Below are 16345 nucleotides of genomic sequence, written 5' to 3' on the forward strand. Positions count from 1 at the left end.
ACAGCGCCATTTGTAAATTGGGAAAGCATCTGATCACACCGATTTTGGTTTGATTAGATAATGTAAGGGCAGAGGAGATATCCAGAGTCTGATAGACCCCATATTTCTCAAAACAAAGTATATAAAAATGTCCATTGAAGTTATAGGGGATATTTGCATTCCCTGTTATAGGATGAAAAGTGAAAAAAAAAATGAAAGGTACAATGTAAAAATAATTTTAAAAAATCAAAATAACTAAAAAAAAAATAAAAAAAAAATCGACCCTCCCATGCGCAAGCCTTGACCCTGTGCCGGTATGTAAACAGCGGTTGCACCATGCATGTGAGGTATTGCCGTGAACGTCAGATCAAGGGCAGTAATTCTAACACTAGACCTCCTCTGTAAATCTGAAATGGTAGCTTTTAAAGGCTTTTAAAGCATTGCCTATGGACATTAAAAATGTTTGCAGTTTGTCGCCATTGCACAAGGCATGCGCAGTTTTAAAGCATGTCATGTTTGGTATCTATTTACTCAGCATACCATTATCTTTTATATTTTACCAAATAATTGGCCAATATATTGTGTTTTTGTGCATTAAAAGTAAAAAAAGTGTATTTTTTCTTTTAAATTTGCTTTTGAAAAATCGCTGCGCGAGTACTATGTGCCATACAAAATTGTAGAACCCACCATTTTATTCACTAGGGTGTCTGTTTTAAAAAATATATAATGTTTGGGGGTTTAAATTAATTTCCTAGCAAAAAATACTGATTTTTTTTCATGTGAACAAAAAGTGTCAGAAAAGGCTTCAGGTGGTTAGAAGAGTGAGTGATGTGTGGCATAAACTTCTAATGCTGGGCATAGAATGCCCCCACCCCCCAAAACGACCCCTTTTTGGAAAGTAGACACCCCAAACTATTTGTTGAGAGGCATGTTGAATCAATAGAAGAATTTATTTTTTTACCACAAGTTTTTGGAAAATGACCAAAAAAATATATGTATTGTTTTTACACAAAATTGTCACTTAAATGATTTACTGCTCACACATGCCATGGATATATGTGGAATTACTCCTCAAAATACATTCTGCTCGTTTTGGCAGTCTAGCCAAGTACAGGACTCCAAAATCCAATAAGCACCTTCAGGCTTTTAAAGGGCTTTATTTCCTCATTACACTTCCTGACTACCTATCACAGTTTCGGAGGCCCTGAAATGCCAGGATAGCACCTAACCCCCCCCCCCCAATGATCCCTTTTTGGAAAGTAGATACCCCAAGGAATTTGATAAAAAACACGGTAAGTATTTTGCAGATCTCATTTGTTGCCACAAGGTTTTGGAAAATGAAGAAAAAAAACAAAAATATATTTTTTCTATTTTTTTTTATACTTCAAAACCTTGTGAGAAAAAATGAGATCTGCAAAATACTCACCATGCCTCTTTTTAGATTCCTTGAGGAATCTACTTTCCAGAAAGGGGTCTTTTGGGGGGGGGGGGGGTTTGGGGCTATCCTGGCATGTCAGGGCCTTCAAAACTGTGATAGGTAGTGAGGAAGTGTAATGAGGAAGTTACGCACCTTCAGGCTTTCAAAGTGGTCATTGGATTTCAGGCTCCTGTATGTGGCTAGGCTCCCAAAAAGTCTCACACACGTGGTATCCCCATACTCGGTAGAAGTAGCAGAATGTATTTTGGGGTGTAATTCCACATATACCCATGGCTTGTGCGAGAAATAAATCATTTAAATGACAACTTCGTGTAAAAAAAAAACCAAAAATGTTTTTGTCATTTTCCAGAAACTTGTGGAAAAAAAATAAGTCTTCCATGGACTCAATATGCCTCTCAGTAGATAGCTTAGGGTGTCTACTTTCCGAAAAGGGGTCATTTGAGGGTGTTTGTACTATCCTGGTATTTTAGCACCTCAAGAAATGTGATGGGCAGTCAGCAAGTAAAAGCTGTGTAAATTCCATTATCTATGCCATAGTTTGTAGACGCTGTAACTTTCACACAAAGCAATCAATATACACTTACTGAGATTTTTTTGAACCAAAAACATGTAGCAGAATACATTTTGGCCTAAATTTATGACGAAATTTTAGTTTTTTTGGATATTTTTTATGACCGAAATGAGAAAATATTGTTTTTTTCAAAAATCTTTTTTCTTCAAAATTTTTTCTGGTTATAATGCCAAAAATAAAAGTGCACAGGTGATCAAATACCACCAAAAGAAAGCTCTATTTGTGTGAAAAAAGGACATAAATTTAATTTATGTACCATATTGCATGACCGCGCAATTGTCCGTTAAAATAGCAAAAAAATGTCGTAAATTGCAGTATCTATACCATAGTTTGTAGACGCTATAACTTTCACACAAAGCAATCAATATACACTTATTGGGATTTTTTTTTACCAAAAACATGTAGCAGAATACATTTTGGCCTAAATTTATAACCAACTTTGAGTTTACTATATATTTTTTATAGCTGAAAGTAAAAAATATCGCTTTTCTTCAAAAGTTTTGGTCTTTTTTTGTTTATAGCGTGAAAAATAAAAAGCGCACAGGTGATCAAATACCACCGAAAGAAAGCTCTATTTGTGTGAAAAAAAGGACGTAAATTTCGTTTGGGTGCATCATTGCATGACCGCGCAATTATCAGTTGAATTAGTGCAGCACCGAGTAGCAAAAAGAGGCCTGGTCAGGAAGGGGGGGTAAATCCTCAGAAGGGCAAGTGGTTAATAGTATAAGAAAAATATTTATGATATTATCAAAGCACTGGTAACATGCATACTCACATGTCTAAGTGCCAGGAATTGAACATTTTTATTTGTTAATATGTTACAAATCTTTTTTTTTTATTGGTTGAGTATGAAATCATTTCCCTTGCCTCTTGGTATCTGTCTCTACCTGTCTGCTTTGCATTCCTTTTTTGCACAAGACCACAGAAAAGGCATGGTTTCCAGTAAATCATGCCAGCATTGCAGAGTAGTTAGGACTCAGCACTTTTTACCTAGTGGGTGTTTAACAGGAATTAACACTGCAAAACTTGCTCACTCTCAAGACCTTACTTTCGACACGTTGTACTTTCTTCTGCTTATTGCAAACTATTCACTGCTCAGCAGAGGGTGCTACAGGCCTGAATTAGCGCAGATGTAAAATCATACAGTTTTTTTTTTTTAAAGAACATGAAAACAACAGGTATGTGTGTTTAAATATCCTACTTAGTTGTGGCATAGCTGCCAAATCCCCTATGGTACAGTTAATCATACTGGCATCGACGCGGTACTGATGGCAGTTACTGTGTAAAAGCATGGTTACACTGGTGTCACTGGGTACTTGTGCTTTCTGAAAAATCCATGTGGGTGGAGTAGGGAGCAATGTGTTAGTCACTGATTGCAAGCTATCAGTAGTGCATGGATCAGCTGTGCTCCTTGGCTTCACTGTACTGAGATACCTTCTGACCCTACAGAAGTCAAAGGATATATACCGTAAAAGTGAGTATCTCTGGTGAACAATACATTCAGTTCCTGTGATATGATTACTAACAGCTATTTCAGTTAGGGTGTGTTGGGCAAAGGCAGATTGAGTCATTATATATTCTTTTTCCTTCCTTTATCTTTCACAACTTTGTGACATGGCAATTGCTGTGGTATACAGTACGATGTGTACAATACAATATTTGGGCTATCCTACTTGACAGATTTAATCTCATTCTACTGAGCGATATAACTTTTCACCTTTACAATATACTAAGATTAATGTGTTGCAAGTAAGCGATTTCCAGGAGGTAGTTACATTGTACAGCAGTGAGAGATTCAAATTAGCCCATGTAGATTAGCCCTTATAGCTGAAAGGTACATAGTGGATCGTTATAAAAGAAATGGACAATATTCCTCTAGATTGTAAACTCTCAGGAGCAGGGTCATCCTAACCCTCTTTTTTTTTTCTTTTGGTAATGTATTGTATTGTAACGGTACTGTCCCTTTTTATTCTGTAAAGCGCTGCACAAATTGGTGGCGTTATAGAAATCCTGTATAATAATAACTAATGATGCAAAAGGTATTGTATCATGTATAGTTATACTGATATATATATGAATGATTGCAATACTTTATACAGTGTGACTGCTAAGGACACTACAGAACATGATTTCTATGTCACATTTTAAATACCCTATGTTTTCAAAACACATTGAAGAGTGACAGCAGAAAAAGACCAAGTGGTGCACCAAGTCTGACCCATCTTTTTATTTTAATAAATAGATATATTTTTTTCAACTTTTTTTTTGTCTGAGTATAGATCTATGTTTATCTCAGAACTGTTTCAATTCTTAGGCATACAGTGCCTTGAAAAAGTATTCATACCACTTGAAGTTTTCCAAATTTTGTCATGGTACAACCAAAAACGTAAATGTATTTTATTGGGATTTTATTTGGTAGCCCAACACAAAGTGGCACATAATTGTGAAGTGGAAGGAAAATAATAAATGGTTTTCAAAATGTTTTACAAATAAATATGTGAAAGTGTGGGGTGCATTTGTATTCAGCCCCCCCCTGAGTCAATACTTTGTAGAACCACATTTCACTGCAATTCCAGCTGCAAGTCTTTTTGGGGATGTCTCTACCAACTTCTAGAGAGTGACATTTTTGCCCATTCTTCTTTGCAAAATAGCTCAAGCTCTGTCAGATTGGATGGAGAGTGTCTGTGAACAGCAATATTCAAGTCTTGTCACAGATCTTCAATTGGATCTACTGGACTTTGACTGGGCCATTCTAACACATGAATATGCTTTGATCTAAACCATTCCATTGTAGCTCTGGCTGTATGTTTAGGGTCGCTGTCCTGCTGGAAGGTGAACCTCCTCCCCAGTCTCAAGTCTTTTGCAGACTCAAAAAAAGAATTTCTTCTAAGATTGCCCAGTATTTGACTCCATAAATCTTCCCATCAACTCTGACCAGCTTCCCTGTCCCTGCTGAAGAAAAGCATCCCCACAACATGATGCTGCCACCACCAGGTTTCATGGTGGGGATGGTGTGTTCAGGGTGATGTGCAGTGTTCGTTTTCCACCACACATAGCGTTTTGCTTTTAGGCCAAAAAGTTCAATTTTGGTCTCATCTGACCAGAGCACCTTCTTTCACATGTTTGCTGTGTCCCCCACATGGCAGACTGGAAAACAGGAATTCTTTTGGCTTTCTTTCAACAATGCTTTCTTCTTGCCACTCTTCCATAAAGTCCAAATTTTTTACAATTAAATATTTGAAAAGTGTGGCATGCATTTGTATTCAGCCCCCTTTACTTTGATACCCCTAACTAAATTTTAGTGGAACCAATTGCCTTTAGAAGTCGCCTAATTAGTATATAGAGTCCACCTGTGTGTAATTTAATCTCAGTAGAAATACAGCTGTTCTGTGAAACCCTCAGAGGTTTGTTAGAGAACATTAGTGAACAAACAGCATCATGGAGGCCAAGGAACACACCAGACAGGTTAGGGATAAAGTTGTGGAGAAGTTTAAAGCATGGTAGGTTCTAAAAAAATATCCCAAGATTTGAACATCTCACAGAGCCCTGTTCAATCCATCATCTGAAAATGGAAAGATAATGGCACAACTGCAAACCTACCAAGACATGGCCGTTCACCTAAACTGACAGGCCAGGCAAGGAGAGCATTAATCAGAGAAGCAGCCAAGAGGCCCATGGTAACTCTGGAGGAGCTGCAGAGATCCACAGCTTAGGTGGGAGAATCTGTCCACAGGACAATTATTAGTTGTGCACTCCACAAATCTGGCCTTTAAGGAAGAGTGGCAAAAAGAAAGCCATTGTTGAAAGAAAGCCATAAGAAGTCATAAGAAAGTTTTTGATTGTAACATGAGAAAATGTGCAAAAATGTAAGGGATATGAACAGGGGCGGACTGACAACTCATGGGGCCCCCGAGCAATAGGGGATCATGGAGCCCCTATGTCCTTGCCCAAACTCAAAAAAGCCTATGAATAAGGTACCAGGGGCATTTCATGGGGCCCCCTACTGACCCTGGGCCCTCGAGCAGTGCCCGAGTTTCCAAATGGTCAGTCCGCCCCTGGGTATGAATAGAAACTGCATTTACCAATACTGAGTTTACCTGTGTTTGCCCACGTCAAGCACTTGGGCTTTTATTAATTTTATTGGACAGAATAAATAATTTATTGTAGTCATTGATATGAAATAACACCCAAGCGCTAAACACGCCTAGCGTTAACACACGTTTACTGACACGTTTTTCTGCCATAGCACTCCACTCCTGAATGTTATTCTTGTTCGTTCAGGAAAGGAGCATTTTCCTGCCTCTAAACTCTGCTGCTCCTAAATTCTGGTAAATGTATTGAGTATTTTCCATTGACATGAGTAAACGCTCAAGTGCTAAACACGGCTAACACTTGTTACACATGTTTTTGCCGTGTTTAGCGTTTTTTGGCCAAAACGTTCCTCTCCTGAGTGAGAGTCTTCTGCGCTTAGGAGAGGAACAATTAACTGCCCCTACACTCTGGCAAAAGCCTATGTTTGCATGGACCCAGGCTTTTACTGAGTTGAGCTCAGGGCTTTGGCAAAAAAAAAAAAAGCACACCATAAGCTCCTAAATGTGAGTTTAGGTGTAGCAGTGTGCACGAGGCCTTGGATGTTATATAAACGCCAGTAGTGTTAGCTGTAGAATGCCGTGTTGAAAACGTGAGTTTTGATGCATTAACATTTGCGTTTTTTAGCAAAACTATACTCCCACAAAAGCTTGAGGCTCAAAAACGCTCATAAATGCTAGATAGCATCGTTCTGCAGCATTTTTCAGTATTAGAGGGTTTTTACAGCTGAAAAAATCAACTTCAAACGCAGTAGTTCCAGATTTTTTTTCCAGCCTGAAAACCCCCCTGCCAAAAACGCTAATAAAAGCCTTTCTATGCATGAATACATAGGATAACATGCTGGGAAGTTTACCAGCTGTAGAAATAAACGCCTGATGCTAAAAACAGTAGCTGTGAAATTGCCCAGTGTTCAAAAAGTGTTCATTTACACTGCTGCTCCTAAACGTGAGTTTAGGAGCTTTTGGGTTTTTTTTTTACCAAAGCCCCTGAACTCAGCTCAATAAAAGCTTGTGTCCATGTACACATGGGCTTTTACCAGAGTTTAGAGGCAGCAGAGTTTAGGGGCAGTTAAATGTTCCTCTCCTGAACGCAGAAGAATCACGTTCAGGAGAGGAATGTTTTGGCCAAAAAACACTAAACACGGCAAAAACACGTCTAAATGTTAGCTGCATTTAGCGCTTGGGCGTTTATTCATGTTAATGGAAAATACTCTTGCCAATCAAATGAATAAATGTCCAAGTGCTAAAAGCAGCTAAACACAGCTAAACGAGGTGCTGTGTTTAGCATTTTTTCCACTTTTAGCATTTTTCTGCTGCCAGGAGAGCTAAATGTCTAGGGAAGTTCATGTGTACATGAAGCCCAAAAAGGGTGATGTCAATTATGCATTGTTCCATGTATACTAAATGGATGAATCAGTTACTGCAGTATATTATTAGGGGTTAAGTATGTACCCGAACATCCTGGCCTCATAATGTAGAACAGCCCTAGCCACTCCAGCGATTTGCATGCCAAATGATTTGAAAATTGCATGGCAAGTCGCACCCTATTGCCCACAATTACAACAGTCATATCAGTGCGGTTCCGACTTGTTCGGAGCAGCACCAATTTCTAAAGTAGTACATGTACTACTTTTGGTGCGATTTGCATCACACCTCAAATCAGCAAGTCACCCGACTTTGAAATCGTGCGACTTCACTGTAAATCGCACAATTTCAAAGTCAGGATTGGTGTGACCAGGGTGTAAAGTCCTTCTTAATTTGATCACTAAAGTCTCATATACTGTAAGCATTAAAAGTCATTTTTTAAGTTATTTTCAGTTGTTTTAAAGCTGAACTGCAAATAACAATAATAACTTTTCTAAGACTCCCTCTCCAATCTCATGTAATGAATCAGGAAAAATGTTCTTCTCGCCTTGCTGCGCTGTGAAGATATAGGAGTTGAATTACTAAGGACAAATAGACTGCGCAGTTGCTCCAGAGCTTACTATATGAGGTAAAGGGTAAAGCTTCACTGTACAAATAATACCCAATCACATGCAAGAAAAAAAACAGCATTTTTGGTTGCACATGATGGAAGTCCCTTCCTTTACTAAGTTCTGGAGCAGCTGCACTTGCAAAGTTCTCAGTCTATTTGCCTTTAGTAAATCAACCCCATTGCATCTTAAATTCCCTGCGACATCATCACAGGATCTTCAGTAAAATCTACACAGCATCAACTTTCCGAGATGGGAACATGGGAAAAAGTATGTCAACTGACAATTGCGCGGTCATGCAACGCTGCACCCAAATTAAATCTGTGTCCTTTTATCCCCACAAATGGAGCTTTCTTTCGGAGGTATTTGATGGCCTCTGTGTTTTTTATTTTTTGTGCTATAAACAAAAAAATCCTGACAATTTTGAAAAAAAATAACAGTATTTTTCACTTTTTGCTATAAAACATATCCAGTAAAAAAATTAAAAAAATCAAATTTCGGCATAAATTTAGGCCAAAATGTATTCTTCTACATGTCTTTCTTAAAAAAAAATCTCAATATATGTAAATGAATTGGTTTACGTGAAAGTTATAGCGTTTATAAATGGCAGTATAGATACTAGAATATTCTTTTTTGTTATACTGGCAGCACTGAGCAAGATGGGAAAGCAATGCCTGCTGAGCCAGTTTTACACAGCCAGCTTTATGGAGCCATGTACAGCAAAGGCGGCTATCTTGTTTGTGTTCCCATCCCTCCATCCTCCGCGCCTCTACTAGTCAGAACAGTCGATTTGTTTTTTTTGTCAGCGTTGTACATACAGCGGTGGAGTGCTGACAGTCTTGTCACTATGTTTTATGTCTAAGCACACGTTTCAGTATCTGTCTTATATCCCAGCACAGTTCTCTTCAAAACAGGGCAGTTTTATGTCCCAGCATGCCTTTTTTTCCCAGACAGCCACTAACATAAGCCACCCGAACAGCCAGCTTCAAAGAGACCTGTTCTGGTTCATTTCTTTGCCTCCCCCTTTAGACCCCCATGCCTCCCCAGATGGAATCACAGGTGATCGCGGATAACTGTACCCTGTACAAAGCATTGACAGGCTGACGGGTACTGTGGCAGTCCACGGCTGTCCACATGTATTTGCACATCTGGGGGTTACCTGCGGCTAGAGACAGACAACCAGCCCTGGATTCAATCTGTCTGCATCCAGGCATCTGTCCCAATCCACCTGCTGGAGGTGCAGATATATGCAAACAACAACCACCTTCACAACCACTTGTATACCTCCCAACTCTCTGAGATGGGAATGAGAGACACATAACAACCATTTGTATACCTCCTGACACCCAGGAGGGGTGCTGGGTGCTCTGTTCCTCCGACAGCTTGCGGCCTGTGAAGCCACGGCCTTCCCTGCCGGCCTTGGCGAACAGAGACACTGCCGCCTCGTTCCAGTGTGAGGGGAAGCAACCACCAACACCCCCCCCCCCCCCGGTATCTACAGCCGCTGCGGCGAACCGAGACACTGCTGCTCCGCCCCAGGGAGAGGGGAAGCAATGACCACCCCCACCGGTACCCACAGAGTGAGGGGAAGCCACCTCCACCGGCACAGGGGGGGAGAGCCCCTGCCTCCTGCTCCCTCCTGTCCTGCCTCCTGTACCATGAGGGGAAGCCACTGGCACTGAGAGGGTAAGCTACCACCACCAGAACTGCATCCCTGCTCCCCACCGTGTGCTACACAGCCGCCCACCGTGCCCCCACCACCACACAGCCCTGAGCTCCGTCCTGGACCTACAGCACCTCCAGACGCCGGACCCTACCGCACCTACAGGCACCAGGCCCTACCACACCCACAGGCGCCGGCCCACAGCACCTACAGGCGCCGGCCCACAGCACCTACAGGCGCCGGCCCACAGCACCTACAGGCGCCGGGCCCTACAGCACCTACCGACACCTAGCCTACAGCAACCACAGACATCAGCCTACAGCACCCACAGACACCGGCTTACAGCACCTACAGATGCCGGGCCCTACAGCACCTACAGACGCCGGCCCACAGAACCTACAGATGCCAGCCCACAGCACCTAACAGACGCCGGCCCACAGCACCTACAGACACCGGCCCACAGCACCTAACAGACGCCGGCCTACAGCACCTACAGACTGTCGCAACCAGCAGGCAGATGACCCAGCCGCCCACCACTCTCCTTCTCCTCCCACAGATGAACCCGGCCCATGAGACCAGACTCAGCCTCCGCCACTGCACGACAGACTTTCCGCATCAAAATGCCCTGAAGCGAAACCTTTCACCTCCCTCAATTGACCAGCACTCCCTAATATGCCACCTGTACTCCTCCTCCTCATACTCCTCTCCTCCATTCCCAAAATCTCCTCCCTCTACCCCCCTACTCCCCCAAAACAACTACACATCGCACCCTCACTACTTCCATCCCCCCTCTACGGCTCTCACCACCTCCTCCTAATACTCCACTCTCCCACCGACCCACACGCCACCACTAACAGACCCACACGCTCTTGCACATCCCGCTCCCATGCCACCCTTCTTCTTCTCCTAACCGCCAGGGACATCTCCCCGAACCCTGGTCCCTCAGCACCTCACTCACCCACTAGGCCCCCTCCTGCTCCCACAAACCTGCCGCAACCCCCTCAACCTTATACCTGTCCACCTCCTCCAACTACACATCGCACCCTCACTACTTCCATCCCCCCTCTACGGCTCTCACCACCTCCTCCTAATACTCCACTCTCCCACCGACCCACACGCCACCACTAACAGACCCACACGCTCTTGCACATCCTGCTCCCATGCCACCCTTCTTCTTCTCCTAACCGCCAGGGACATCTCCCCGAACCCTGGTCCCTCAGCACCTCACTCACCCACTAGGCCCCCTCCTGCTCCCACAAACCTGCCGCAACCCCCTCAACCTTATACCTGTCCACCTCCTCCCCGCATCCACCCCTCAACTCTCGGTTGCACTCCTGAACGCCTGATCGGTTTGCAACAAGCTCACCGCCATCCATGACCTCTTTATCTCCCGCTCCCTCAACATCCTAGCGGTCACCGAAACCTGGATCCAAGCCACTGACTCCACCTCCCCTGCGGCACTCTCCTACGGAGGCCTCGTCTGGTCCCATTCACCCAGACCGAGAGGTGGTGGGTCAGCATACTCTTGTCACCGCTGAGCACCTTACAGGTCCTCCCAAACCCCCCCTCTCTATCCTTCTCCTCTTTCGAGGTCCACTGCATCAGGCTCTTCTCTCCCACCCCTCTGAGGATTGCGGCAATCTATCGGCCTCCTGGACCTGTATCCCGCTTCCTCGACGATTTTTCCACCTGGCTACCCTTCTCCCTCTCCTCTGAGCTACCCACCATCATCCTTGGTGACTTCAATATCCCTATCAACGTTGACAACCTGGCTACATCCCAACTCCTCCACTTAACCTCTTCTTTTGCACTCACACAGTGCACACAGTCCTCCACACACACCGACGGGAACACCCTGGACCTCATTTTTTCTCATCTCTGCACCCTCCACAACCTCACAAACACCCCTTTCCATCTCTATGACCACAACCTCATTACGTTCTCCGTCTCCCCATCCTCAAACACCTCACCCCCCAAACGTCAAACCATCACCAGCCGTAACCTCCGCATACTGAACCTGGCCCCTCTCCACTCCGCAGCTGACCGTCTGTACGACAGTAACCTTCCATTGTCCTGCCCTGACCTGGCCACTACTGCGTATAACAACTCGCTGTCAGCTGCCTTAGACTCCCTAGCACCCCTAACCACATGCAGCATCAGACCCCAACCGCTTCAACCCTGGCGGAACGACCGCACCAAAAATCTTAAACGACGCAGTCGCGCGCTGGAGCGATTATGGCGCAAAACCAGATCCCCTCAAGCGTACACCCTTTACAAACCCCCTTCCTCACCTACACCTCCTCCCTCCACTCTGCCAAACAAGCCTACTTCGTAACCCTCATCAATTCCCTCTCCACCTGTCCTCACCGGCTCTTCTCCACTTTCAACTCCCTACTCTCTCCTCCCCCACCTCCACCCAGTACCTCACTCACCGCCCACGAGATTGCCAACCATTTCCAAAACAAGACTGCTTTTTATGTTATCTTTATCAAATTCTTTACTACTTCTATACTAATTCTATACTACTACAAATTCTATATTAATTAACACCACAAAATGATACTTGGTTCTGTATTCACTAAAAGGGGTGGTATTAGTAGGTGGAGGAACTAAAGGATGGTGCTCACAGGTGGGTAGGGAGCGGAGATAAGGGGTGACTCGGAAGGGGAGAGTTCTTGCACCTATTCTCTAAGAAAAAAAAGCCCTTCCTTTATATTGGCTTTGGAAATTTACAAATGCAGCAATTTAGTAATTGGATGAAAGGTGAACACTGTAAAACACATTTTGATAGATAAATAGTGTATTTTATACACAGCTGTATACATCAGACCAAAACGAGGGACAAATGAGGAGGAAAGAGGGGCAGGGGGACTAAAATGAGTGACAGTCCCTCGAAATCAGGGACAGTTAGGAGCTATGCACTTGTGATCCCAGCTGCAAACATCCACTGATTCTTGCTTAAGGAATCCACTGTCTGGACGTTATAGAATGTGTAAAAGGGGCCTTCATTGGGTACAGCACTGACTGCATAAAAAAGACCAGGCTGCTATTTTTCTACTGTTCTGGGCTTTGTAAAGCTGACTGTGTGAGCAGCTGCATGGGTGGTGATAGGGGAGCCAAAAATTCTTCCATGTTACAGGATCATTGTATCAGATCACTTGATAAAATGTAAAGTGATTGTAAACCCTTACCTTGTAAAACAATACATGCAGTTTAAAATAGAAATGAAAGGCAAAACATTTGTGTATAGATATAGAAAAACATAAATACTGTATTTCCCCTTTTTTATAAGTGATCATATTGGCTCAGTTCTTAGCTGTATGAGACCTGGGGGAGTAGAAACACCAGTACACTGGCTGTGCAGGGGAGGGGGCGTGCCAAAACAAGTCTGATCATTGGAGGAGAGCAGGCTGAGTTCCCAGCACAGCTAGAGAACGGACCACGCTGTGCTCTCATGTCTAGTGTAGTGAGTTTTTAATAGGAGAGCAGAGGGACTGACAGGAACACCAGGGAATTCACACAAGGGGAGCAATACAAACAGAACAGGATACTTTGTGACCATGAAATGCTGCTGATACAGATCCCCATGTCTCACTTAAGGTCACTTCAAAATAATCTCCTTAAATTTGCCTGGGATTATAAACTCCACAGAGTTTCCAGGATTGTTTTATTTGCGTCACAAGATCACGGAGGCCTATCCTTTCTAAATGTCTTAAAATATTACCTAGCAGCTCAGCTGAGATCCTTAAAAAAATAAATAAATAAATCACAAAACCCCAGCGCACAAAATAATGGATGTAAATAAAATAAAGGTAATGGTGTGCTGCTGTGCAACAGTGTAAAACACCAATTAATAAAAAAAGAATAAGTAAACAGCGCAAAACACAAACCTCTTCACCATAAATTGACTTACAAAAATATCTAAAGTGTTCATAAATAATTTGTCATAAATAAAAAGTCCATCTTCCCAAAGGTGTATAATAAATACAACAAATGAATCTTCTCCCAAAGAAATTGTGCTTCCACCATCCACCAGTCAAAAATCAACATCAACCGCACTCACCAGATATAGGTGAGTAATGTGCCTTTTAGGATTTTAGGGATCCTATGCCTCCTCTAAATTCTCCAGGACTCTTTGTCCACCTTGACTGTTATGATGCTCTCCTCCACCTCACTCCTTCAGGAGCTCCCCAACAGTGCAAGAAAAAGAGATACCATAGTGTAATACTGCCAGTAACATTCAATAAAAATAAGTAATACCAGGCCTTTCACATATTCAAGGAAAGTTAAAAGTATTTGTTTATTAGCCTTAATGGCTCACACATATCTTCATAACCATAGTAGTAGCAGGAACCTCACAGACCTGCAGTTTTGCAGAGAATGAATAAGTATTCCATCTTGAAGATGGCCGCTTGGAGCATACCCCTCGGCGTGCGTTCCACTCACCGGAAGTGACATAGATCATAATGGTGTCTTGAGAACACCCTGTGGGTTGGGCAAAACGCGCCTGTCAGGAATGGACTGGCCAGCTATGGTGGGACTCACCTGCCTTTTGATCTGCAGTACCAGGGCTGGCCAGCGGGTGTTCCCAGCAATCAGAGACTCAACTTTGCAGCCAGCTAACACCTGGAACTGATTATGCTGGGGTATTTAAGGGATGGCCAGACCCACAGACTCTGCCTTGGTGTGTGTTTGTCCTGGGCCCTGTATCCTGTTTCTGTCCTGCATCCTGTTTCTGAACCACTGCTGACTTCTCCTGCTCTGATCCCGGCTCGCTCCTGACCATCCCTCTGTCTGACCCTCTGTACCACGCTGCTTGCTACCTGTTCTGATCCCTGGCTTGTGACCCTGACCAATCTCCGCTTGCTCCCCCTGTACCTACCTGCCCTATTGATATTGACCCGGCCTGCCTGACGACGCTTGCTTGTATGTACTGTTATCTGTGGGTGGTTTGGTTTGGTTTGTTTGCACTGTATTATGTTTTAGTATAGCACTGCGTTTATGTTTGTATTGTTAGTGTTAATAAATTATATTGTTTATAACATATCTGAGGTCTGCGTTTCCCTGCGTCAGTCACACATCTCTGGTCACACCTGGGAGCCCTGACATTACACCAAGGCCAATCCTGACCAGAAGTGGCTGCACAGGGAAGCCATCTTGGCTTGTTGATGGGAAGGATGGATCTGGATGAGGTTGAGTATTTATCTCTGCTAGTGCTTGATGACAGAGAGTATGCTTATCAGACTCTGAAGGAGTATCCCCGGGATGAACTGCTAGAATGTATCCGGCTCGCTCATGTTCTAGTAGATCAGGGCACAGATTTCTCTATGGTGCAGCCATTGATTCAGGTTTGTGTTGAGTTGGTTTCATCTGGTTCCCCCGAATGCAGGGATGAATTTTTGCCACCATTTAGTGCCGACCAGGTTGAGTCCCTGGTGTGGTTATTAGAGGATGATGTGGGTTACTTTCTGGAGCGTTATTCCACATGTTCACCACAGACACTAAGAGATTGTATAAACGCAGTGCAGTCATTGACCAGACAGGCTTTGTGTAAGCTCAGCTTTGTTCAACCCATACTGCAGACATGGACAGACTTGTTGCACCCAGCCTCAGTCAGCTTACAAAAACCCAGTCCTGCTTCTAACTCTACTCCTGTATTCCCACCAGCTCCTCCAGTTACAGCCCAGTATACTTGGCTATCTACCGCATGTCAGTACCCTGTTCCCACTCGCTGCACCTATCCTGCCTTTAACCCTGTAAAAAAGCCCTCTGTAGCAACTGCTCCTTCTCCTGTTCCATCCTCCAGTTTTTCTCTGTCTCCAGCTGCTCCATTCGTTTGCAGACCTGCGTTTACTTGCAGTGCTCCAGTAGTTAAAACCAGAAAAAAGCGAAAATTCTTTCCAACCAATACCATCCTGCCAGTATCCAAACCGGTGAACCTGCCTTCCGTGACTCAGCCTGAAGCCTCTACTCAGCCGGATGCCTCTCTTCAGCCGGATGCCTCTCCTCAGCCGGATGCCTCTCCTCAGCCGGATGCCTCTCTTCAGCCGGATGCCTCTCCTCAGCCGGATGCCTCTCCTCAGCCGGATGCCTCTCCTCAGCCTGATGCCTCTCCTCAGCCTGATGCCTCTCCTCAGCCTGATGCCTCTCCTCAGCCTGAAGCCTCTCCTCAGCCTGAAGCTTCTCCTCAGCCTGAAGCCTCTACTCAGCCTGATGCCTGCATTCAGCCTGATGCCGCTACTCAGCATGATGAACTGATCCAGCCCGACGATCCTATTAGGCCAGTTGACTCGATGCCCGCTGTTGATCCAGATGATCCGGTACCTGATCCAGTGCCCGCTGTCGTGCCAATTGACTCAGAGCCCCCTGTCATACCTGGTGACCCGGTGCCCACTGCCTTGCCAGATGACGCGGTGCCCGCTGGCAAGCCAAATGACCTGATGCCTGGTGACCCAGTGCCCGCTGTCATACCTGGTGACCCGATGCCCGCTGTCGAGCCAGACAATCCGAAACCTGATGACCCGGTGCCCACTGTCGTGCCTGTTGACTCGGAGCCCACTGTCTTGCCAGACGACTCGGTGCCCGCAGTCTTGCCAGACGACTCGGTGCCCGCAGTCTTGCCAGACGACTCGG

The sequence above is a fragment of the Staurois parvus genome, unplaced genomic scaffold (assembly GCF_062004578.1).
Source record: "Staurois parvus isolate SC_StPar_1 unplaced genomic scaffold, SC_StPar_1.0 ptg000415l, whole genome shotgun sequence".
Lineage (NCBI taxonomy): Eukaryota > Metazoa > Chordata > Amphibia > Anura > Ranidae > Staurois > Staurois parvus.